The 26,213-nt window shown below is 37.7% G+C and overlaps 1 protein-coding gene across 10 annotated transcripts in view; it reads left to right on the top strand.

The window, feature by feature from the left end:
* Tenm2 (teneurin transmembrane protein 2) overlaps positions 1 to 26,213 on the top strand; it is a 1,224,381-nt gene that overhangs the window by 83,639 nt on the left and 1,114,529 nt on the right. For all 10 annotated transcript variants that reach the window (XM_036195999.1, XM_036196007.1, XM_036196006.1 and 7 more), the window contains exon 2: positions 5,986 to 6,098. The gene's annotated coding sequence lies outside the window, so the exon portion shown is untranslated. The remainder of the gene's footprint in view (positions 1 to 5,985; positions 6,099 to 26,213) is intronic.

Genomic DNA, 26,213 nt, shown 5'->3' with positions numbered 1-26,213 from the left:
TTGCCTTTCTCTGCTGTTATTTGACAGTCACATTTCGGGAGTGGGCTTAAAGTCTTAAACAGCATGAGAACCTGGCTATAAGCATGCAAATTTCATGAATACATAGCCTGTGTTCTTTACTCATCGCCAGTCCAGGGGAGGGCTGACTCATACAAATATATTGCAAATCATATGTTTTGTTTGAAATTTGTCTATTAGGGTACATTAAAAAATAGTGAAAAGAAAACTGCTAAAGTTACGTCTTAGTGTGTTTTATCCCATGGAAAATACCAAACTGTATGACTTCAATGTTCAATTGAAGCAAAAATGTTATTGATCTGTTTATTCTAAATGTGTGAAATTAGGTATGTGTTGCAATGCATGCAGAGATAAGAGTGGTGACATGTTTAATATTCCATAGCCATACATTGTTAAAGGTTACATACATGCTGTACATTATACAGCATGGAACTGGAAATTGAATGCTGTCAGATGTATAAGCTCGACTCCCTCCATGTTTATCAAATAAATACGTGAATTATAACAGTTGACAAGGTTCAACCAATCTAGACTAATTTTCAGTGCTAAAAATTATTTTAGATTGAGTCCAAATAACTCACTATAAAATTTCCATGTTAGGTAACAGAAAACTGTTGTTTTGTTTTTGTCTTTTTCTTTTCAACATTAGATATTCCTTTTTGAATAAGGTTGCAGCTCCTGAGTAGTTACATGGATAATAAAAGGCAATATAGTCTGAGTATATTAAAAGATTCATTCATCGGTACTTTCTGTTTCGTTTTCTTCCATGGTATGCAATGAAACTCATATGCTCATATTTTTATGTCTGTGAAATCTTTATTTTTATTCATTAGAAAGAAGCCAATTAATTTGCATTCACTAATCTCCCATTTCTCACATTGTAATACTATTCTCTTTATATCTGAAGGGAAAATTGTTAATACTTCCTTTAAGCCTATAAACTTAATTTCCATTTAGGGAACTCGTAGTTTGAATGAAGATAACAATATCTTCCAAGTTTTATTCCTATTGTTTGGCTTTTTTTATAGACTTGTCTTTATCATTTCCATTTATGGCATTCATATAAAATATGTAGCCTGGCATTTTCTTAGTTTTCATTTTTTTGTCTCTCTCATTTATATGTTTAATGGTAGAAAAATCAATAAAATGTTGCAAATGGAGATATGCTCAAATTATTCCCCTAAAGCCAATAATGTTTAATTATTTCAAATTGTTTATTTTATAAGATTTTCAAACAGAATATTTCAGTTTTTAAATTTTCCTACAAATATTAAATAAAGATGTTGAAATAATTTAATCGACTCTGAAATGGCCCTAGATTAAATGCCATCAATAAACCAGAAAGTACATTTCTGTGAGAGAAAAGGCTGCAGAATAATCATCAATGGATGACATTGACCTATTTACGCACTGTTTTGTTTATGCCTGATGCATTGATGAAGAGAAGTGTAGAAAAATACTCAGAAAACTCAAGTCATCATTGACTGAAATCGTTCCTATTGGATTCATTTCTCTTTAATATTCTGAACCATTTATGCTTTTTATGATACAAGAAGACAATATTTTAAAAAAATTGAAAATGCAGTGGTTAAATCACACTGTGGTCACATAACCTCCCAAGGAGGAAATAGAACAGAAATTTGTTTCAGAAAACTGAAATTTAAATTTATTATCACTTAGTTATATTGTGTTTAGTATCAGTTCCAGCTGATAACTCTTTTTTTGTTGTTGTTGTTTTGTTTTTTCTTTGTCCCTCCCTCACTCTTTCCCTCCTTCCCTTCCTCTAATTGCTTTCTGAGTCAGATTATTCCTATAATAGCCCAGGTTAGCCCACAGTGAAGCTCCAGATTCTCCTGCCTAAGCCTTCCCAGTCCTGGGATGATAGACTGGCTGGACTTTATCTGACATATCTTAGTGTTGATAGAAATCTAGTGAATAACAATATCCAATGACTCAGCTGTCTCAGAGCAAGTGCCTTTGTGACTAAATACTTGATTAGTACCATACAATGTTCAAAAAATCTTTTCAATATATTTTTGTTGAAATATGTTACTATGCCATGCAATAAAATCCAGGGTTATTTTTGACAGTGCAGAAACCAGTACACCTTTATATAATTGTATTTTCACTAATATAAACCAGCAATATTTATAGTTAATGTTAATGGTATGGCTGCTGTCATGTCACAATAAACCTGTTATTTATATGCTGTTATCATTCTTTATCTTACCCAGTGCTTTATACCTAATCCAGAGGCACATATCTGTTATGTGTATTTGTCAGTTTTTTTAGCCTGAAGAGTTGAACTGTGGGCTGGAGGTCAGGTCATCACAGTGAGCTGTGTACACTGTGTACCAATGATCATTTGAATTGTGGGCTGGAGGTCAGGTCATCACAGTGAGCTGTGTACACTGTGTACACTGATCAGTTGAACTGTGGGCTGGAGGTCAGGTCATCACAGTGAGCTGTGTACACTGTGTACACTGATCAGTTGAATTGTGGGCTGGAGGTCAGGTCATCACAGTGAGCTGTGTACACTGTGTACACTGATCAGGGCCAGTTTCATCTCACATTCTAGAAGATGACTTTTCACTTTTTAATTAACACCATTCAATAACAAAACAGTAGCATTTCTTTATTCCCTAAAATCCATTTGTCTAAATATAGTATTTTGATCACATTATTTTTTTCCCTTAGAGATAGAGTCCTGCTAGAAAACTCAGGATAGACCAGGATAGACTCCACTCACCACCTCCTCCTCCATAATTTTACATATTACAGGTGTTCACCACCATCCCTCGGGATTCTAAACTCATGTTTAGAATAAACTGGTAATCTAGCTGACACAATGTATGCCCCAACTGCAGCTCCCCAGTGAGGGTAAGAGATTTGTCCACGGCTTCAGAGCTAGTGAGTAGGAAGGGAAACATCCTTGTAAGTTTCTACCTGCTAAATTTATGATGTGTAGTATTTTTAACTATCAAAGGTTTTTTTGTAAGCAGAAGGATTTGACATAGTTCTTTGCTATTTAGCCAAGGCTAGTCTCAATTCATGATCATCCTGCCACAGCCTCCAGCATGCTGGGATTACTGGTATGTATCACCATGTCTGGTTCACAGTAATTCTCCATGCTTCCCAATATTGACCCTTCTTGAAAGTATTCTTGTGATTCTATTTTGTAATGAAGTTGTTAAATTGTGGCTCTTAATAGCATTAAAAAACTAATATCCAAGGGAGATTAAAGGATCAGAATGGTGCAAGTGAGTAAGCAGGTGTGCTTATAAGAACACCCAATTATTGCAAGGTAGGATATAATTAAGTGCTAAAGTTGTGTGGTACAAAGACTTAGTAAAGGCTAACAGTGTCCAAGGAGGAAATCAAAGGACCATATTGTTAGGCTGGACAGGGATGGCCAACTTGAATTTTGAAAAATCAAACAAAAATTAAAACAAGCCAAATTCACACAAGGTTTATAATTCTGTCTGGCCTTTGCAGTTTGTCTTTTAAAGGCACGTAGCATTTATTAAGCATTTCCATCCTTATGGATTCCTTATTCTTTTTTGTTTGTTTGTTTGTTTGTTTGTTTGTTTTTTTGCTTTTTGTTTTTTGAGACAGGGTTTCCCTGTGTAGCTTTGAACCTTTCCCGGAACTCACTTGGTAGCCCAGGCTGGCCTCGAACTCACAGAGATCAGCCTGGCTCTACCTCCCGAGTGCTGGGATTAAAGGTGTGTGCCACTGCCGCCCGGCGGATTCCTTATTCTTATATTCCAAATGTACTGATGAACTGATATTTGGATGGTAGGTTAGTAAGGAATGCAGGAATGGTGGTTGATCCTTCTTTGTGTTTGTTGTTTACTACTCAATTTTATGTGATGAGTATTTTGGTTCCATATTACAGAGAAGACTGAGGCTCAGTGTGTCCCTGGGACCTGACACTTAGCTGTGATTCTCAGTAAGAGACACAATGGGAAGCCATCTGGAAGTTTACCTTCTCTGTTCTCCACTGCCGTTGGAGAGTGCTCTTTCTGAAAAATCAGTGTATTAGCACCCCAAATTTTAACCTATGTTTCTAGAACTGTTTGAGGAGGAGCCAACGTTTTGCAGAGCTGTCAAAAAGGATATAGTAACTAACCTGAAAGTACAGTTTGACCCTGTGAAGAGTGTTAGGGAAGATGGCAGTGACAAGACTTAAGATAAACTCTACCAAAGGGACAGATCTCAGCTCTTTGGGAAATTATCTCCTTACCTCCTACCTCACAATGCTGAACAAGGATGACCACATTCCACTTAATATGGACATATACCTTGCATGTACAAGATGGTTAGTTTGATGAAAACTGGAGAATTGAGGCTATTGAGTTCCTTTATTGTTGCACCATTTTCTTTAAGCCTCTTTCATTTAACACCTGTACCACTCCCTTTGTGGATTTCAAATGTCAACTGTGGAGACCATTAGACAAGAGAGACTGGAGAAGAGGGAGGAGAGAGGGGGTGAGAGAGATAATGCGGTGGTAAATATGATTATATACATTAAGTGCATGAGTAAAATAATAAAAAAAAAGAAAATATCTCAGTGAAACACACCATTTTGCACAATAACACCCAGCTAAATGAAAAGAGAAATCACCATTGACTTCCTTGCTGGCCAAGTTCTATTGACAGAGAAGGAAGACAAGACCTAATGATTCATATAGGTCTTAGTGTGGACAAGCTGGGCTAGCTTCATAGACAGTCCTTTGCTTTTTTGTGAGGGGGGTGGGGTGGGTATTTTTTTTTTTCAGAGAAAATCATTCATTGGATGAGTCTCAAATGTCTGTTGATGAAAGTTCAGATCCAGAGCATTTCAGTGGTGGCATTGACAGAGCTAATGACTGCTACCATATGTGGAAGGACAAATGTGTGCGAGGCACTGGCGGTGTTTGAACACTTAATCTTCATGATAATTTCTAGGAGCAAGATGTCTTGGTGCTTCTGGTTTTAGTTGATGAGAGCTTGGATTGTTTTCCCAGGACATCTCTGATTTGTTCACTGTGATCTTCTTGTGATAGGGTATACCTCATGCTAGTGACAATGGTCCTAACTAGCAAAAATATCTGAATTGGAAAGTATAATAATGCACTAATTGTATGTAATGAGCAAAGTGCTGAGTTCTAAGAGGAAATAATTCACTAGTCAACATGAAGAACAAATCCAAGTCTATATTTTGTTAGAAATCATGCATTTTAGCTACTTTCCAGTGAGATTGAATGTTTCAGTGTTTGCATCATGAACAGCTTCATCATGAAAAGTACTGTTGTACCATTGTGATAATTTTATACAACACAATAAATAGGGAATGTGATGTTTGGTGTTTGTAAAGTTGAAGCAAGCTAGGGTCATATGGAAAGAGGAAGCCTCAATTAAGAAGCTATGTCCATCAGAGTAGCTTATAGGCAAGTCTATGGTGCATTTTTTTGATTAATGATTCATATGGGAGGGCCCAACCCACTATGGGTGCTGCCATAGCCTGGGTAGGTGTTCCTGGGATGTATAAAAAAGCAAATTGAACAAGTAATGGGGAGTAAACCAGAAAGCAGCGTTTACTGGCCTTCTTGGCCCCCAAATCAATACCTGCCTCCAGGTTCCTGCCTTGAGTTTCTGTTCTGATGTCCTCCAATAATTCACCATGAACAGGATGTGTAAACCAAAGACACCATTTCCTCCTCCAGTTGTCTTTGCTCATGTTGTGTGTCACAGTAGAAAACAAACAAGCACAATGAGCCTAATCAAAGCAACTAAACTGATTCTTAGATTTTCCTCTAAGAATTGTTTTAAAAGTTCCTCTATTTAAAAGTAGTCTAAGAGTTAACTTAATTCATCCAGTGTCTCATTTCAACTTCCCCACATGTCAGATATATGCCATTTGCTTGCCTGATTCATTTGTGCACTGGTTTGAATCTTACCTACTTTGTCTTTTTGTTTTAACAGTTGCATCTGCTGTTTACTGTGTAAGCCCTCTGGAACTTGCTCTGTTTCTTGGCTTTGCTGGTGAGCACTCCTAGAAAAGCAGCTGAATTCTACATCAGATATCCAGCTACTTGGTGAGTGAGATCACCGCTACAGTTTTGTTTTCTTCTGCCTTGGGTTGTGCTTGCATTGTTGACCAAAATGTTTTCATACTGGGCTCAGGAGAGAGGTTAGCCAAATCTGCAGAAGAAACAATTTGTTTGTTTGTTTGTTTTGTTGTTGTGGGCTTGTTTGTTTTTACGTTTATTTTCTTCTTTGCCCTATGGACAAAGTAATTTGTTCTGATATTTTTCTTCCCCTCAAACCTGCCTTTAGCATTTTTTATTCCACTCATTTAAAGGACTTTACAATCCTTCAGCCTGCAATGCCTAATTTCTACCTGACAGATTGCCTATGGCTAGCTCCTTCTCCATAGTCTACCATGTATTTTGTCCAGTATACATTGCTTTGACATGTAAACATGAGTATGCAGGGGAATGGTTGTGACTAGCTGAACAACGTAACTTCATTTTGTCGAGTGGAATGACTTTTGGATGAAAAAGCTTGGCTCCCTTGATTGGTTTAATGTGAATCTACACAGGCTTTATACAGCAAGCCAAAAGGATTTTACTCCGTTTCCTTAGGTACCTAATTAAATCCTCTGTTCTTTTATTGCCCTGAGCTGTCATTCTCAATATGTTGCTCTATATCATCCTGCTCCATGTATCAAGTGTTCCCTAGGTTATTTCTATGCATTCTTATAACATTTTTTCTCCCATTTTACTGTTTTGTTTCCTATTTATTCATTTTATTTTTGGTTTGGGGGACTAACTCTGGGATCTAGAACATAGTCAGAAAATATTCTCCCAGTGAGCTCTCCCTCTCTTTTTTATAGATCTTAATTTTATCTTTTCATATGTCCAGGCCTTCCAGGATGACTGATTTTAGGATAGAACATTTACATGGCTCCATGGAGAAGTTTTAACATATTATGCAGTTCTTCTTTGGAGAAAGGTAGTCTGACTTAGCTAGACTATTGGTTCCTGCCCAATTTTAATCATGTGACTACAGACAGATGTTTTTCTGGTGAAAGTTAGGTATAAGAGATGATTTTTGAGGTAGCTATTAGAAAAATGAGGGTTGGGGATTTAGCTCAGTGGTAGAGTGCTTGCCTAGCAAGCGCAAGGCCCTGGGTTTGATTCTCAGCTCAAAAAAATGAATAGAAAAGTCTTTTTTTCTAAATGAAATCCTTTCTTTGTTGTTGTTGTTGTTGTTGTTGTTGTTGTTGTTGTTGTTAGCAGTTTTCCCGTGGCAATGAGACAGCAAGTGGCCAGAGGAATAGGGATGGGCTTTGGCACAGAGCTGGTCACATGAACACGCTCAACAAACATGTGTTCCTAAAATACTACTACTTAATTATATGTGATTGGAGTCATTTCTAAAGCACATATGAAGATTACGGGATGCTTGCTGGAGCTCTCACAGAAGCTGCAGTTGAATTAGTGATACAATGTGGGCTTGAATGAGTTCTTTCACATCTAGTTAGAGAAAAAGGAATGTTCAATGTGGCCGCCAATCTAGCAAGGAAGCCAATGCCTGTGCATTTTGTTAACTGTTTTGTCAACCTACCTTTCTACCAGGGCTGAATTAGCATATCTGCTTGTGTTTTTCCTGGGTGTACAACCTGTGCAAGAAGTTTCTAGTAAAGTAGTTAACAGCTCTGTCTGGATCTTACTGTGTGTTCATTCTGAGAAAGATTCCCAGTTGAACAAACAACACTCTGCATAAATTAACGTTCTCTGCAGCAGCACACTTGTTTCTCATTTTGGAGGTGAGATTCAAATCGGCTCTTGCAGCCCAAACTGGTCAGAGGGCCTCTCTGACTTCTCCATGGTTCTATAAAGGCTCTCATGCCCTCTTTTCCTCGGAGCATCCTTCCCAGTGTCTCTCTGTGGAAGCATCTTGTGTCTATTTTGCTTTAGTTCTTAAAGATTATAATCAAGTGCTTAGGAAACCCATTAGACATGTTGAGTTGTCAATTTTGGAAGAAATAAGAGTGCGTATGGTGAAACAGACCTAAGACTCTGGCATATTCTATACCCACCCATCTGTCCTCCCTCAGTAAGTAACAGACCACAGAGCATCAGAGTTGGAGAAAGGAGGTTTTGTGGGTTAGGACCTGGAAGAATGGGGAATGGGGCATTTCTGCTCATTCTAGAGTTTTCCAAACCTTGTCGCAGCTGGCACTCATCTGCTGATGTTCTCTCTGTTGCCCTCATCTGAATCTTGTCAAGCTGTCCAGTCACCTGACTTGCTTTTCCAGAAAGTAGTGCATTGAAGTTCTGTGATATATGTAAGCTAAGGGAGGAGACAGCACTTAGTGAAGACAATAATAGCCTGGAGATCTGGGAAGAAACAGAAAAGGTTACAAAGTTTGAGACACTCCCTGGGTATTAAAGGCAAACTTCAGAATTTCTAGCCAAGGATATCAAAGCCTGGAACTCATTGCTGACGTCTATAGATGTTTGTCAGTGAGCTGCCTAGCACATGGTTTTGCCAATTGCTTACAGTTTCTTAGCGTTTTTATGATGTCTTATTATCATTTAATTAGAGCAGCATTTTAATCTTGTGTGGCCGAAGCTAAAACTGTTTTAGATTTTGGCTCTCTAGCAAGCCAGTGAGTGGGGCAGGCCTTGACTTACAGAAAACTACTATCTGCTGACAGAAAACCTTGCGATCTGATGTGAGTTTTTGAATGAAACTGAACCTGTTTTCAAAATGCCTACCTGCTTTGAAAAGAGCTCCGGAAGGCTTCTGCCCTCTGCTGCTCATCTACAGTGTCACTTTCAGCCCTAACAGGATGAATGAGCTTGGCCCTTTCAGACAGGTAGAGGCTTTGTACATGCCTCCCTTCTCCCCCACTCCCCACTCAGGCTCTCGGTTTTCCCTGTGGCTTATGCCTGAAGTTGTAAGTACTCCTCTTTCGGCTGTTAAGAGTCAGTGTCCGAAGCTAGATAGCTTTTCTAGCCAGGGATCTATCTTAAACCTTTCTATGTTGGCACTAACTAGGAGAGCTGTATAACAGGTTTCTGACTATAGTTTGGCATCATATAAAATACTGGATTTAAGTATAGAGCCTATTCTTGTAGATCCCAATTCTGAGGTCATCAGATGAGCTTCTAACTAGGCCAGGATGAAATGTAAGAAGTGATTTTATTGATAAGAAGGACATAATTTGGAGCTGATTTTTTCACTAAGTAGAACATAGAGGAAGAAAACCAAAAACCAGAACTTTTAAGGACTGCTTTCATCAAAGCTAACAGTACAACCGCCTTTTCCCCCAATTGCTTATGTTATTTAAATGTAACTCTGCTTTAAAAAGAAGTATACAGTATATATTTTAAGCAAGCATCCTGCAGTGGGTATTGTATAGATTTTGCTCCCTCTCTGTAGATTGCAAGCTGACATTCTCAATTCCCCCACTCTTCTGAAAGGTGTACAACATGCCCTAGGTGTTGAATGTATAAGTGGTGATGTCTCTTTTTAAGAAATGAAATTAACACATTTTTTTTTTCTCTAGCATGAAATACATTTCAGTAAAGAAGAGCTGGAATTATTAGCACCATGTAGAAAGCATTGCACTGAGCCCCCTTCCCATCTCCCTTTCTGCCAGCACAGAAACAAACACCCTTTACCACTCCACATTACTACTCCCCAGCTAACCTTTACAATCAGCACATTTGGAGAATTTTTTTCCACACTACATGCCTGAGTTGCCTTTGAACATTGTGAGATTTACGGCAGGTTTCCTTTAAATATTTCACACTCTCTCACATCAAGTCAGGCAGTATTATGTATTTCATGAAATATTTTAACGGAAATTAAAGGAATAAAATAAAAGTCACAAAATCAGAACTAATATATAATATCTATGCTGCTTTAAAACAGGAAGTATTAAGGAGAAAGGAATTCTAGATAAACACGATTTACATAGTCTGTCATTATTCTGTTTAATAAAAGTCAGCATGTTTTACTCATCAAAGTCTTTTCAAATCCTGAAAACTGAAGTCCCATTAGATTAAAAAAAATCTAAGTTTGCTAAACTACGAATGAGAGAGAGTAGAAAGAAACAAACATTTTTATTCTTAACTCTGTTTCTCTAGATCATTAACCACTATTTGGCTATTTTTGTTTCTGATAAGTACAAAATGAACTCCTTCTAAGGGAAGGCATATTATAAAGCATGTGACCTGATAAGCTATGCCACAGTAAATTAATCATATATGATTTTAAATGATGAATTGTTTAGTTTCTATTCCAATGGCCACTTACATTGAGGTTGGAGTTTCCAGGTCTTCTGTTTGCCTCCTTTCAGTGGGATACAGTTCAGAGTTCACAAGCTTTTGAGTTTGGGAACTAGTAGCCACTATGCAACACTTTAAAGAGTTTCTTTGAGTAGCTCAAGTAACTGCGAAGAAACAGCTTTAAAAATCAGAGTTCACATTTATTTTTGTTTCATTAAACTTTGACAAATCTTGGTGGATAAAACAGTATAGAATTTTGGTAACTAAAGAATTTAATGCAGTATAGCAAAAATATAAAGAAAGTGAATTCTATATAACAAGTCAAATTTTATGGAAGCATTAGAAATGGAAATGGAGGACTAAAGTGTCAATTTAATATAATTATATATAATAGACATTATTCATGACTCAAAATATTATGCTTAAAAGTGTCTGGTTATTTGCTTGTGTGTGAGTGTGTATGTTATGTGTGTATGTGATGTGTGTATTGATGTTCATGGTTGCATAGTCTACCAAACTCTAGAGAAAAGGCCACAAAGGAGGCATGTTAATAAAGAATAGAAGAGACACTGCAAGGTCTCAGCCATACAGAGGAATTATTGTTTCTGGCAGACATTGTTCCATATCCTCTCCATAAACAATATATGAACAAACACTGACCCATTGCTTTGAGGGAAAAATGAAGGGTTAGGGAACATAAGAACTACTGAGGACATTTTCATCAGCCAGCCTGCAGATCCACACTTCTTTAAGAATAGCAAACTGCAGTGATGACCACTCCTGGACATAGCACAGTAGCTCCTGTTTGAACAAAGCTTATCCAGCACATGTACATTCCTTGCAATATGAAAGACAAGCTTCTGGACTGAGGAACCCTGGAGACCACAGCGGCACTTTCTCCATGACCATTTCTAAAAGTAAAGCCAACAAGAAAAAGCATACACACACAAAATTGCAAAAACAAATGTGTAGCTCTCTACAGATCATGGAAAGGATACTTGTTTATAGTATGCAAAGTTAAATAAGGCAGAGAGAGACTGTGTGTCCTGGCTGCAAATCTTCTGAGGTCATGCACAGTGGATAAATGGACTTTTTGGTGCTCAGTGCCGTGAGTCTTGATTTATGTATTACAAACTTAAAAAAAAAAAAAGAGAGAGAGACATACGTTGTTATTAATGCTTAGAAATTTTCAAACAATGCGTTTTCACCATGGTCCCTCCACACACATCCCCTAACTTCTCCCTAATTTACAGCTACCTCTTCCTTCCACTCAGTTTTACAAAATGAATCCAGAGTCCAGTTTAGGTTTCCCTTGTACTTCTGGGTGTGGGGCCATCCACTAAAGCATGGTGGACCAATCAGTGGCCACACCCTTAAAATAAGCCAACTCTTCCTCACCCAGTAGATATCAACTTTTCCAATAGGTCCTTAGCTAGGGGTGGGACTTCCTAACCACCTCTACCCTCCTTGCTGGATGTGGTCTGGTTGAACTTCTATAGGTCTTGTGTGTGCTGCTGTCATAGGTACTATGAGCTTGTTTATGGCAATAGCCCTGTTGTGTCCAAAAAAAAAAAAAAATTGAAAATATGTCATCTACCACCTCTGGCTCTTGGAATTTTTCTATCACCTCTTCCACAATGATACCTGAGCCTTGGCAGGAGTGTGATACTGAGGTCCCATTTCAAGCTGAGGATCTCTGGGTCAATAACTGTTTACTGTAAAAACAAAAACAAAAACAAAAAACAAAAAAAAAAAACTTTTCTGATGAAGGTTTTGAGATGTAATAACCTTTAAGTCATAGTCATTAAAAGTTGGTTTAATACTAGGTCCACAAAAGCTATGAGAATAGCCAACATTTTTTAAATGAACTTAGAGTGTTCTCCACAAGATGTGACCTAAGACTGGCACTGTCACAGGGACCAAGAACCAGTGGCTAGATAGATCATAGGCTCTAAGGGAGGACCTACTACCTTTTGTGAAACATTTGTTTGTTGGTGTGTGTGTGTGTGTGTGTGTGTGTGTGTGTGTGTGTGTGTGAGAGAGAGAGAGAGAGAGAGAGAGAGAGAGAGAGAGAGAGAGAGAGGAGAGGAGAGAGTGTGTTCAGTTACTTGCATGCCATGACACACATAGAACAGAGAACAACATGCAGCAATCAGTTCTTTCTTTGCACCACGTGGACCTCAGGGATCGAACTAAAGTCATCAGGCTTCTTGGTAAGCATTCTGACCCACTGAACTGTCTGCCTAGCCCACACATTTTAATGAGAGAATAACACATCCGGAACTCACAAATGAGGACAAATGACTTTGTATCTCTGGATCATTCTGACGTGACAACATTCTTTAGGAAGTTTATTTGCACGGTTTATCATAGAAAAATCTCCAATTAAAATATGAATATTTAAAGTACAGCATATAAATTGAAAAGAAAATTCTATAGATATGAAGAGGAAACAATTTTTTTAATGTTTGGGTCTAGTGAAAACTCTCACATAAGCTTTCATCTAAAAGTATTTTTAATTAAGTATACTATCCATAATACTCTAAATACAGCTCTGTACCTTTCAGACTTATGCCCTAAAGTCCTTGCTAACAATGCAGTGAACACAGTTACGTGGGGACGAAACACATCTTCCCCATGATCCAGCGTAATCTAAAATTAAAACCTGAAGTATGTACATTTTCATGTCTTTTGAGTTATTTTCCAAAAATTCAGCACCTTTAGTTTTGAAGTCAGTTTCATATGCTGCAAAGAAAGTAGAATAAATGACTGGAGTTCTAGTATTTTCTTTTGATAAGGAAGATGATTTTTAAAAATCCATACAACATAATATAGCATCCATGGCTTGGTATGTCAGTTGTAAGATAGGTAATGTTTAGATGATATGTAGTTAGATAATAGGTAGTCAGATGATAACTGATTATATAGATTGATGGATAGTAGATGGATTATAGACTGAAAATAGATGATGGTGGTTTGAGAGAGAGTTACTAAATAGATGGTTTGTTGGTAGATAACCTTTAGTCTTGGCAAAGGTGTGATTCTAGGGATTAACAACAACTATTTCTGTTAAAAAAATGTGCTAAGGATCTTTAAAAACTTTTAACTTTTGGGTTATAGATATAACTCAGTGGTTAAGACCACTACCTGCTCTTCCAGAGGATCTGAGTTCAATTCCCAGTACCCACAGAGTTATTCACAAACATCTGTAACTGTAGGTTCTGTCAATGCTATCTTCTGGTCTCTATGGGCACCAGAAACACACATGATACACAGAAATACAAGCTGACAAAAAACCCTCACACATTAAAAAAATTACAAAAGCTTATCATCTTTGAATTATATGTTTACTATTTATATGAGGACAGTTAGCATTGTGCATACAGTGTGAGTGTGTGTATACATATGTATGTATATATGTAAGGTTTTCCCCTCCAAATTACTTAATTGAAAACATTCTAATATCTCCTGATATGGATTTCATTAAGTAATGACATGTGAAATATTATATACTCCCAAACAATTAATAGTATCAAAGATTGCATGTAAGTGTATAAAAATGAAATTATCTATTTTATTTGATTGCACTATAAGGACATACTAGAATTTGTTAATAGTGTTGAATTCTAAAAACAGAAGTAAGAATTCATTTTTAACTTCTCAGGTATTTTTCTTGCTCGTTTACTACTTTATAACATAATTTTATGTTACTACTATAATGAACACACTGGCTAGACATTAGAATGGAGGTGTGTTTTGGTTACTAGGGGACACTTCTCTTAGGTAAGCTGTCTCTATTTCTGTCCAAATTGTGCATCATCTCCTGTGTGTGAGGACTGTCTTCTAGCTGGAAAGGGCATAGTTCATATGCAGTACTGTGGACAATCAAAAGGAAGAAACCAAATGCTTTTTTCTTGAGTCAGCTTTTACCTTTCCAGGTGTTTCCAGATGACACACCATTTCCTTTTCATCTAAGAAGCCATTTATGAAACCTTGTATTGCCAGATCCATAGAGACAGGAGGATTTTTGAGTTCAAAACTAATTTGAGATATGTAACCTGACCTTGTCTCAAAGCACCCCAAAGCCTGGGGTGCATCAGAGTGGCAAAGCATTTCCTTGGCATGTGCAAAGTATCAGGTTCTATTTTCATCAATGCTTAGAAACAACTAAACAAAAAATAATGTTCCAAATATTTTTCTGTGCCTTTTAGAGGTATATATTGTGTTAGATAATGTGAGTTTCTTTTTATTTTAAATTCTGTCTTGCTTTCTAAAAGTTTCAATTACATTGCAAGATCAAATTTGGCCCTTTAAAAAATGAAGTAAGTGATATAAAATTCAGAGGAGAGAGTAATCATTGTCGTTATCATTGTGGGCATAATGCAAAAGGAGAGCCTCCAAGAGAATGGATAGTGCAGAATGAGCTGTAAATAACAGGTAGGGATTTGATAAGCCCACTGCAGAATAATAATGACAGCTTATTGAGGGCGATTACATGCCAACTGCTGTGTGAGACTTTCCCTGCACCGCTTCTCAGCGTTCACCACCATGTTATACAGGAATTGATATTATCTCACTTTGCGGATGAGGAAAGTGAGACTCAGAAATATTAAACAGTCTCCCGAAGGTCGGACACCTAATGAATGACAGCAGAGGGATTCAAACGCCACTCTTCTCTTCTTCCGCAGACAGAGGGGGCCCTCAGGCCAGGTGTCAGATGTTATTGATTTGCCTCTGCTCAACCTCTCAACTTCCGTGTTTCTTCTATAAGATGGGGTTAATGCAGCTCGCCTAGGATTACACACTACTGTTATTAATGTCGAGTTGCTGTTAACAAGGAGCAAAATTCATGTTGTCAGTGACACTGGAAAACAACCACGTGATTAATACAGCCACGGAAAATTAGCCTCTATGTAAATACCTCTGACCCATTACTTGAAGGAAAGTACATTGTTGTACCCATCCCATAATATAGCTATGTAGCTAAAATTTTGCTTCAAGGTTTTAGTGATTTGCAGTCAGCTATGTTTGGCTGAGATGTTAGATGGATAGGTTCATAAACAGTTTGTAAATTTTAAATTCTATGCTACATTGAGTAGTGTAATGGAATCTCATAGTAACCCACTGCCCTTCACTTAGAGCACAAATCACACCTTGGTGCAGAGTTTCTCTGCTGCATATACTACCTACCCCTTTAGTCCTGAGGTAACTATCTCAATTCCTTTAATTAACTATGTAAGGGAAGAATGTAAGTGATAAGAAATAGTAGTTTCAGGATGAGCTACATTAGCCAATAGTATCTGGTCTGGAATTTGGAGCTTTAAATGGTTTATATATTTATAAATAACATATAATTGTGTTTCTCTGTAAACTTTGTCTCTTTATAAATGATGTAAATGACATATTTAAAATGCATCACGGTAAATAGAAGTAAGAGGTAATGATGTCAATAATAGGAAACAGTGGCCTTTGTAAGCTAACAGCAGAAATAAGAACGGGATATAATGCACTCTGTGAAACTGATAGAGAATCTTAGCAAACACCAGCGTATAACCAGCATGATGAAAATGGAAGGTGAAAAATGAGGAAGACCAGGACCAGGTCTACAGGGCTCTGTGTTTATCCTGCACCAGAGTGGTGGCACCACGGATTACTGAGGCAGCACTAGCCTGGATCTAAACCCTTGCAGAAGAGCAGTGGTTCCTGGCTTATAGTTAGCCAAGTCATGAGAACCTCCTCAAGTCCTTGAGATAGCACAATTTCTCAGTGACTATTTCCTGAACGAAGGAGTCGATTTGTCCAATGAAGAAACTTCTTGATTTGCTCTACTTGTGTATGGTTCCATCTAAACACTTTCTGTGAGACTGACATGGAAGGAAACTGAATGAACTCTATGTTCAAGAGATGTGTGACTTTAAGTGAGGCCAGCAGTGTCAGTAGAGGTATTTTGGAGACTGGCCACACCGTCAGATGAAATGGTGGTGGTGGTACAAACTGAGGTATTAAATTGAGTCAAGAGGCCCTAAGTGCACACAGATGTCATTCCTGGGAAGACTATGAGAGGCACCAGGAGAAAAATGTTAGCAGCCCTGAGTTTTCTCAAAGGAGGCAATCAGTTCTCATGTCAGGGGTCTTCACGGATCACCACCATTGCACTGAAAAATGTGTCAGTAGAGCCTTGAGGACCAGAAGGTTCTGCCCTCACACGGTCATGTAGTTAGTCTACCAGGGTGTGGAGCAGGGTAATGTAAGACACAGATAATTGTACACTAGACTCTTTGACTCTCTATGTGCAAGTGTGTGTAAACTTAGGTAGTCCTGAGAGAATCTCTTTAGCACTACCTGATCTTCCACTTGACATAAGAAGCATACACTTCAGCTCACCAGTTTAGATTTGTATGTAGGAGTTAGCCATTGGTAGCAAAACTATGCTTCTTGTGTGGTTTCTTATTCAGCTGTAAGCAATGGTTGGTAGTAACATCATTTTTGCAGGCATGCAGAGGCAAGGAAGGTACAGGTATAGGAAAAATGAGATTTCCCCAACGTACTCCCCCATTTCTTGTATATGGGTGAGTGTTGACAAATCCTCCTGCCTATAAGAAGAAAGGAAGAGCCTTTTGAGAGTACTTTTCTGAAGTATCCAGAATTTGACTTCAGAAAGTGTACACACTCTGCAGTGGAGGCTTGCTTTAGAAGATCATTCTCCTTCTTCATGTATATATAAAGCAGACTGAGAATTTTCCCACAATGCAGATACATTTTAAAGCAAAGGTTAAAATTTAAGAACAATACCAATAATAGTTTTAAAAACTTCTGAAGCTTAAGAGTTATCAAATGGAAACCACACAATATCATAGGCCATATCTGCTAGAGAGAGAGAGAGAGAGAGAGAGAGAGAGAGAGAGAGAGAGAGAGAGAAATAACCATTATTCCATGTATTTTCACATCATTCTATAGGAAAACCTGTTGTCTTTTGGACTCTTTAACATGCCTGTTAGCCACCCAGTCTTACTTGATTTTCTCAGATTTATTTATCTACTGACTAATCAGAATATAATATTTAAGAGAACAATCATTTCATATTTGGTAAACACTATATTTATTATAAAGTAGAAAGAGAGTCCAACATTTTTTTTACCTATTGTGTAATGTCAGAACCTAGGTGGCCATTATATCTGACTCTTCCTGAGTAAGTGATAATTATTAAAACAATGCCTTGATCAAATACTACAGGAGCATAAAATTATTATACATGCATCTTATTGTTTGTGGCTACTAGTCACATCACATACCATTTTTAACATAATACCATTAAATAATTTGTCTTACTAAGATACAATAGTTTTAGTTTATCATCAAATTTATCTATTCCAGATTTCTAAAATTAAGTCTAAATTCCTCTTTTGTACCCTCAAAGGTGACACTAAGTGATAAAGAATTTCTCCTGACCCTGCAGTGACTTCAAGGGACAATCCAAAGGCAAGATGCTGCAGCATTCAAGGGAAGCTCAACATAAATTTAAATGTGGTCCACAAGGGGGCCAGTTGTCACCATGGAGATAGTGTTCTTTCCTAGACTTGGTTTAAAATGAACATGGAAGAGTTTTCTAAGCAAAGATGTTGAAACGGGTGGGAGGGAAAAAAAAACCTGATATGAGCCAGAAGGTCTGGTGCAGCTACAGTTTTGGCTTTCTGGAAGGCTGAGGCAGGAGCATCCCTAAAACTCAATAGCTAAAGGTAAGACTGGGCAGCATGGTGGTTTCAGATATGATCTGGGTGAAATTCCTTTGTGTTATTAGATATAAAGTCCTTTGAAGTTTATGTGTTTGGAATCATGTGTTCAGCATCATAATAAGGTAACCTGAAAAAGCACATTTCTAGTGCTTAGGGGATGGCTCAGTCTGTAAAGTACTTACCATGCATTCATGAGAACTTAAGTTCAGATCCCCAGCACCATGGAAAAACCTAGATGGATCAGTGCATGTCTTTAATTTTATAGTCACAGAACAGGAGTGCAAAGACAGGTGGCTTCCCAGAGCACTGACTGGCCAGCTTGCATGGCCAAATCAGTGAACTCCAGTATTCAGTGGGAGACCCTGTATCAACAAATAGGTGGGCAATAATTTCAGAGGATGCTTTGTCACCCTCTAGCCCCACCATGTGCACATTCACTTGTACACACACACACACACACACACACACACACAAATCTATTGTAATAGTTATAGATACCTGGAAAGCTAGCATACTGTATCAAGATCTCCTAGAAAAGATTGTAGCCACACTGGCATTTCTCTAAAGCTCATTGAGTATTTTGTATTTGTGGGCATTATTTCAATATACAGTCATTTGTATGCATTATTTCATTTAGTACTTCTGTACTTAGAGAATCCTGTGTCCTAGTCCTAGTGGTTTCCATGGGTCACACAGCTAATATGTGGTGGCAGATTTAGTATTCAAGTCAAAGCTCAAATTAAAAGTCCCTATCAGAAATGATGCCGATCACATGTCAAAGTGGATATCATGGGATTTTAGAACCATGCTTAAAAGTGGCCACTCCTCGAAGGGCATTGTTTTGAGCATGACAGATAGGTGGGCTCTTGATGTGTGCTGGTGAGTCCATACATGCCGTTCCTTTCCTATCCGAAAATTAGCAATTTGGGCATCAACAACAAAGACTATAATGTCAGACCTGTCCTATATTGCCGATATTACTTCTCTACACTCCTGGCATTTCCCATCCCCCAAGCTGGAAAAAGATACTCTTCCAATCGGGAGGGACCTCTTCACAAACTGAGAATGGATAGCAAAAAATTTATCTTATCAGCACTAACCTTGGCTGCCAGGTGGTGACAGATGTCACAGCTAGCCTGTCCAGGAACAATCTTGCAATGACTCTTTAGAAAATAGCAAATGCCAGCTATCATTTCAAACACCACAATCTCATGCTTATTTTCTCTCCCACACTTTCTGTGTGACACTCCTCAACTAGGACTTCCCACCATACCTTTGGTTTTCAGAATTAGGAAGAACTGTTTATTATTTCTTAGAGACGTCACATATTATTGGAGTACTCTGTCCTTGAGGAACGTTCCTCAATCTCTGCGAGTTTTGACCCTCTGTCTCAGGACTAGACCATCCTAGTGTTACTCCTAAAAGCAAAAGTGATAGACTTTCCCTTCGTCTCCTTGGCAAAGACTTTGCAGACTAGCCAGCCAATTTCTTCATTTCCCTTGAGGAAATATGTGGGAGCCAGCTGCTAAGTGCTGGTGTTTGCACACACCTGTCTGTTTACTTTTTAAAATGTAATTGAGAAGATGCCTGGAAGCAAGAGTCTATTTCTCCAGTGTACTCTATGCAGATTGAGACGTGCAGAAGACAATCATAGTCTTGTATTGTGCATCTAGTGCATGCATAGTTCTCTAAGTTGGTGTTTTCAAAAGACATAAGAATGAAAAGATGCCTGGAAAACAAACTTAATGGAGAGATGAAGCACTAAGACATAATCCAGAGCATGAAAATGACATAGCAATCACAACTCCATATCAAATATTAGGATGCTTTATCAGTGGTTTTCAATACTGGCTGTATTTTAATGTCATTTAATAAACCCAACCTCTCTCCAAACACACGCGCACACACACACACACACACACACACACACACACACACACACACACACACCTGAGCACATGTTTGCACAGTCAGTGCCCGAATTCTATCTAACAGCAATTGTGGTTTGAACTGGCATTGAGTGTGATCTAGCCATCTATATTTCACAAACGCTAATCGTATAACATTATGTAAACAGTCCCAGGTGCCATCTTTTGTTTTGTTTTTGTTTTTTTGTTTTTTTGTTTTGTTTTTGCGCCTTTCCTGGAACTCTCACTCTGTAGTCCAGGCTCGAACTCACAGAGATCCGCCTGTCTCTGCCTCCCAAGTGCTGGGATTAGTGGTTAGCAGAGTGGCACAACAGCAGCGTGCTGGGCCCATAACCCAGGTGCCATGTTAATGTTCACCTTCCTGGATTTATCTCATGGTATCTGTTCCCATGCTCATACCCTGATGTCAGCTGTGTGATTTCTCTACAAGCATTAGTGTATATTTCCTCTTGGCACTCTCTGTTCCCTCTGTCCCTTCTGTAGTGATACCCTTTAATTGGTTCTTTACATGGTCAGGCCTTTTGTACATTTTGTTTGCTACTCACCTGCCTGGGATGCCTGTGAACAGAACCTTTAAGCTCTGTCCAATGGGCAGTGGGGAATCCTAAGAACTGGACTCCTGCTTTGCCTAACACTCTCAGATCAGCATGAGTCAGGCCCAAATTAGTTTCTCTTTGTTCTTGCCAAAGCAATCACTAAAGCCAATAACTTTTATTGTTTTCATGTTTTTACATTTTGTTTTCTGTCAATAAAATTTAGTCAGTGTCCATCTCTGGCTTCAGTAGCATTTATATTTCTGGTGTATGAAATGGTACCTTACATATAATAAGTACCTATATATCTGCTATGTAAGTGTTCAGTACACAGATCACAAAGCCAAGACTGTGTGCTATGAGGAAATAATGTAAATCTTTTGGAATTTGTCAAGAAATTTCAGTAACTAACATGCAATGCCATACATTTCAAATGAAAGAGGATGTTCTTTGTCAAAATCAGCTGAATGTCATCTTTCTACAGAGCCAATATCTCTTATGAGGTACAGTATTGAATCTATCTCAGAGTAGAGCAAGCTAGTTGGTTTGGATGGGATAATCAAGGACTGAAGTAAAGTTAATCCAACCTCCTAAAATAATGAAATTCTGTGAAGTGGAAGCTATAATTGAAAATGGGTCACAGTGGAACCTAATGTAAATATCTCTGAGAGGCAGGGACACACCATGGGGGACCATAGACTTCCCAAGATTCATGCAAACTGAAGGCTAGATTTTTATGTCTCATGATGATTCCCTGAATACAGGCTAACAACTACTAATGGTAAATTTTGCTGCTCAATGAGCATTTCCTTCATTGGTGGCACAAGACCAAAAATGTTCATTACTTCCTTTTAACCTTCACAGAAAACTGATCAGGTGAGTAAACCTCAGAGTTTTCCATCAGCAAAGCTGAGACTCCAAATAGGTAAGGGTTGATTAAAGCCCATTCTAGTGAAGATGGAACTAGAATTTGAACTCAGCATCATGGAACACAGAGTTACTGCACTGCCTTCACCCAAAATACCTCACTGCTTTGTAGGGACCCACTTTTCTCCATTGTGGCTCTGCTGTTTCTCTACCTTCCAAAGTAATTTGGTCCAATCCAATTAAAAGAGTAATAAAGTGCAGAAAGTTTTCAAAACTCTCCTGTAGAATTTTTTACATGTAGGATTTAGAAAACAAACAAACAAACCAACAATAAAACACTTTTTAAAAATATTTTCAGCAGAAGGAGATGATGATTGTAACAGAATCCCAAAGTTACAGTTATAATTCTGAACATTTTCATTAATAAAAACAAGGAGGTACTTTTATTCTGCATGTTTGATGGGTCATTTTTAGTTATAGTGAAAGTGTGTAACTTTCACTCACCAATCAAGAATCAAAACAGTTTTCTGTATTTCAAAATACCATCCAAATATCTAAGCAGAACAGACAGCAAATGACTATTCAGTTTGCGGATTACATTGAAAGTGAATGCTGATGCCTGGCAAATGGTTTAGTTAGTACAGTGTAAGAAAGATACTTGGGTGATTTTATTGAGATCTTAAAGGGGATCAGGAGCAAACTGGATTCTTTTCCTCCAGCTGGTGTAAGGTGTCGTTCCTTTCCAAGAATACAGAGATGAAGAGTGGAATGCTAACAGAAGGGGCTGGTCTCAGCATATGAAAATGTTAGATGTATTGTTAAGTATCAGAAGTAAAAACAGAAGCCAGGGTGGCTAAAAAGATGCTTTTAAGGAAGATACATCATTTAGGTTAGGTTTAGTTGCCCAACAATGTTTGGACTGAATTGTTTTGTTTCTCAGAATCTAGTAGTCTTAAATAGGGACTGTGGTTGAGTGAAACTGGGTGGGAGGTAAGAACTCGGCTTGCTCGTCTGCAAGTCCTTGGCGCTCCTAGTTCAGGGCGGAGCTGTTTTGTCTTTAGTAATGGAGGATTGACAGGTGACATAAAAAGGTAATTTCTCTTGAATTCAGGTAGCAGTACAAAACAAGTGCCAGGTTCTGAGAAAATAGCCTCAATTGGTACTGAGTGCACAGGTGGCCCTACTTTTCTTTTCTTTCTTTTTTTTTTTAAAAAGATGATTTATTACTTTCAGAAAAGAATGATAATAGAAGCATTCTAGTTCATTTCCCTAAAAAAAAAAAACTAGTGCTGCTATGGGTTTGTTTTAAAAACAAACAGTTAATTCAAAACTAACAGAATTCTCCTCTTTTTTAAAAGATGGTAGTCTCTTATTTACTTTATTTCAAAGTTTTTTTTTAACTCAGTCTCCCTAGCAACAGAGACATCTGTCTCTATTCTCTTAGTCATTAAAGCCAAAGAAAGTAGCTGCTTCAAAAATAATAAAGGCAATTTCTATGAATTGGGTAACTGTTAATTGTTGCCAAGAAATCTTAGTGAGATAATGAGGCATACAGCAATTGACAAAGATCTTTTCATTGATGTCTGAGCTTCCAGCAGCCCATGGTGGGTAGCTAATATATACAGTTCCATCGATGAGGTATTGTGTGGTTTGCTATGTAACATAAATAGAGAAGTGATCTTTACTCTTTCTAATTTCTGTCAGAAGTATGCCTTGCTGTGATTTCTCTGATTGCTTGGTAACTAATCATACCTCAGGATTCCAGGGAATATATTTGCCCATTACATTTCATGAAAATAGAGAGGTTTGAAGCATTCACAATAGAGATCAATGCAGCAAATACAGCAGTAGCTGTGGTGGTGTGAAAACACAATATCCTTCTTATTTGAGTTGTAGACTCTGAAAAACCATTTGAGTGAAAATACGTAAAATTGCAGTGGATTCTAAAATGTATATTGGCATTTGTGCTAAAACTGTTTTCAGGCCCCTTATAATGAAACCCCAATCACCCTCTACAGTAGCTTCGCTAATAAACACAAAACAGTTTTTCAACGCTTTCTGCTTTCCCAGCAGCCATGGAAGCAAATTATATTAAGTCAGTATTTTTTATTATTGCCCCTTTTGGCTCATGCCTGGCTGTATGTGAAACTACTGTTAAATGGGTAATAACAGAAGGAGAACCCATGCATACAGAAAGAACTTTTGTGATTTTGTTTTTAAATAAGGAAATATAACTCTGATCACCAGAGCATCATTTGTTGGATACTGGCCTTAGAAGCCCTTTTGAGTTTCTTTAAGGAGATGATGAGCGATGTCAAATGTGGACTGTCAAAAGTGCTGAGTCTAATTTTAAACTCTGAGTGTTTATAAAATTTGCATATGTATGAATAACCATTAAGAAAAATACAGTATATACTACATGCATATCACTTTTAGTGGAGATTTGAATAAGATGTTTTTATTGAAGCATGTTGTGATATGGTACAGCTAAGAAACAGAAGGCGTAGAACATATTTCATCCCCACATGTTTTCTGTCAAAGGTAGGTAGGTGTGTATATAGCCTGGTACATTATACAAATAATTAAGGTGTAGCTTGTTGGGAGTGAAATAAAATCTCATAATAAAGCCAAAGCATAGTTCAGCAATTTAGAGATATTTTGTGATTTGCAAAGCTATTTTTTAAAAAAGAATCTTCCAAATATCGATATTTCTAGTAAATGCTTATGAATGTAAATGCATAACAGACATTATCTTTTAAAAATTACAGTTTTCATCTGCATAATTTCACACTGTTAAGGTGACAAACTGTTAATTTCCTTTCAAGATGCTTCTAATATAATGAAAGGAGAAAAAATCTTTCTAACAACCAAGTAGAAATAGACTTGAATAGCTGCGGTGACTTTTTATCGAAAGTTTAAAAAATGCAGCGTCAAGGAAATGTTGGCGCTTGTTGTGCTGTTCATGACACTCCAAGGATCTCAGCGCGGCAGCACTGGCTTTGTTGATCAAGTTGTGCCATAGTGTCTATCAGCATGTCATTTAACAGCAGCTCTGGTGGAGGACTGAAATGCCTAATTGTCACAAATGAGGGTCACTGGACTCAACTTTATTTCCAAACTAGAGGCCAGACACTGTAGGCCTTGGGCACACTTTACCTGCCACTTGTTTGTGTAATCATAAATCACAGATTGATTTTCTTTGTCAGACTGCTGGAAAAAAAATCTTTAATGATGTAAAAGTTACATAAAATTGACATATTAGTCCCTCCAATCAAAGAGATTTCATCAGGACATAACACAACTATTGGTTTATGTATAGTGTCTGATTGTTACAATGTCATGAGAGAGTCAAAGAATGGTGATTGAAGTAGTCTGGGCCATAATACTTAAAATATTACTTTAATTAGCTACCAATTAATTAAAAATCAATCCCTATCTATCCATTTCCGCAAATGATTTCCAATGTGAGGTCTAGATTTAGGTTATAGTTTTAATGTGAATTTAAATAAAATGACATTATTATAGCATATTATAATAACAGCTAATGTATACAGCTAACATTAGTGTGAATCTATCTTGCGCCATGTGTGTGCTAAGTGTCTCACCCAGGGCATCTCTCTGAATTTCTGCAAGACACACTTGATGAGGGCCTGCTCATTTACTAGATCAGAAACTAAAGAAAACCAAAGAAAAATACTTATCAATGTCACACAACAAGATGCAATGGCATTAAATTAAGACTATGTTTAAAGGTAAAATCTGTATTTTTAACAACTGTACTTGCTATAGTTTCACCTAAAATTATGAGCCCTGACAAATGCATGAAAAATAGGTGAATACTTCACTAGAAAGAAAAGTGAAAGGAATCCATAGGTATGCTCCAAGCAAAGAAATAAAGAGCCTTCTCCCTGATGTGGACGTGAATGCGGAATTAAGGATAACAGGGCTCACCAATACCCCTTTCTGTTTTATGATATGGTATTTTAAATCTGGATTCCTTTTTCTTTCAAACATTGATTAACAGTCAAAGATTCAGTGAAATTTCCACAATTTGAAGCACAACCATCAAACAGCTGCCTTGGACTTTCCATGGGCTAATGTTTAATCATCTTAGTTAAGCATGAGTAGAGAATCCTGAATTACTTTAGGATGGTGGTTCTCATCTTGTGGGTCACGACCCTTCAGCAAACCTCTATTGCCAAAAATATTTACATTATGATTCATAACAGTAGAAAAATTACTGTTACAAAGTAGAAATGATAATAGCTTTATGTTGGGGGTCACCACAGCACAAGGAACTATATGAAAGGGCCACAGCATTTGGAAAGTTGTGAACCACTGCTCTAGAAGACTTTCCATGGATAGAAATTCCACTGCGGGAAACTGCTAAAACAAGGAGAAAGAGCCCTCTAGGTATATAAGGCATGTTGGCACACTGTTTGGAGAAACATTATTGAATCCAGGTTCAGGTTTCTTGCTCAAGGGTTCTCCCTTAGTATTAAGTGTTCAAAAGGGATCCCCAGGGTTATCCACCTCCTTTCCTTTCCCTAACTTGTTCTGTTCCTCTCTCATGTGCTTTTGGCCAGGTTGTAATTCTAAGAGCCAGGATTCTAGTTTATAATTAATATAAGCAGCAAAACAGCTTATTGAAAAAATAGGAGGTAGCATCAAGAATCCTAAGGAAAACAAGAAAGCTAGATTGACAAAGAAGACATGAATCAATGGATATCTGGCAGTGTAAGAGAGGGTGTAGGCTCTACCTGAGAGCTGGGCTAGTAGGTTCAATGTATGGAACTAGTACTGATGATTCTGAATCACTTTTTGAACCTTCCATTCACCGCTGTG

Source organism: Onychomys torridus, chromosome 8 (assembly GCF_903995425.1).
Source record: "Onychomys torridus chromosome 8, mOncTor1.1, whole genome shotgun sequence".
In the NCBI taxonomy this organism is placed as follows: Eukaryota; Metazoa; Chordata; class Mammalia; order Rodentia; family Cricetidae; genus Onychomys; species Onychomys torridus.
The sequence above is the reverse complement of the archived record's forward strand: the minus strand, read 5'-3'. Positions and strand labels throughout refer to the sequence as shown.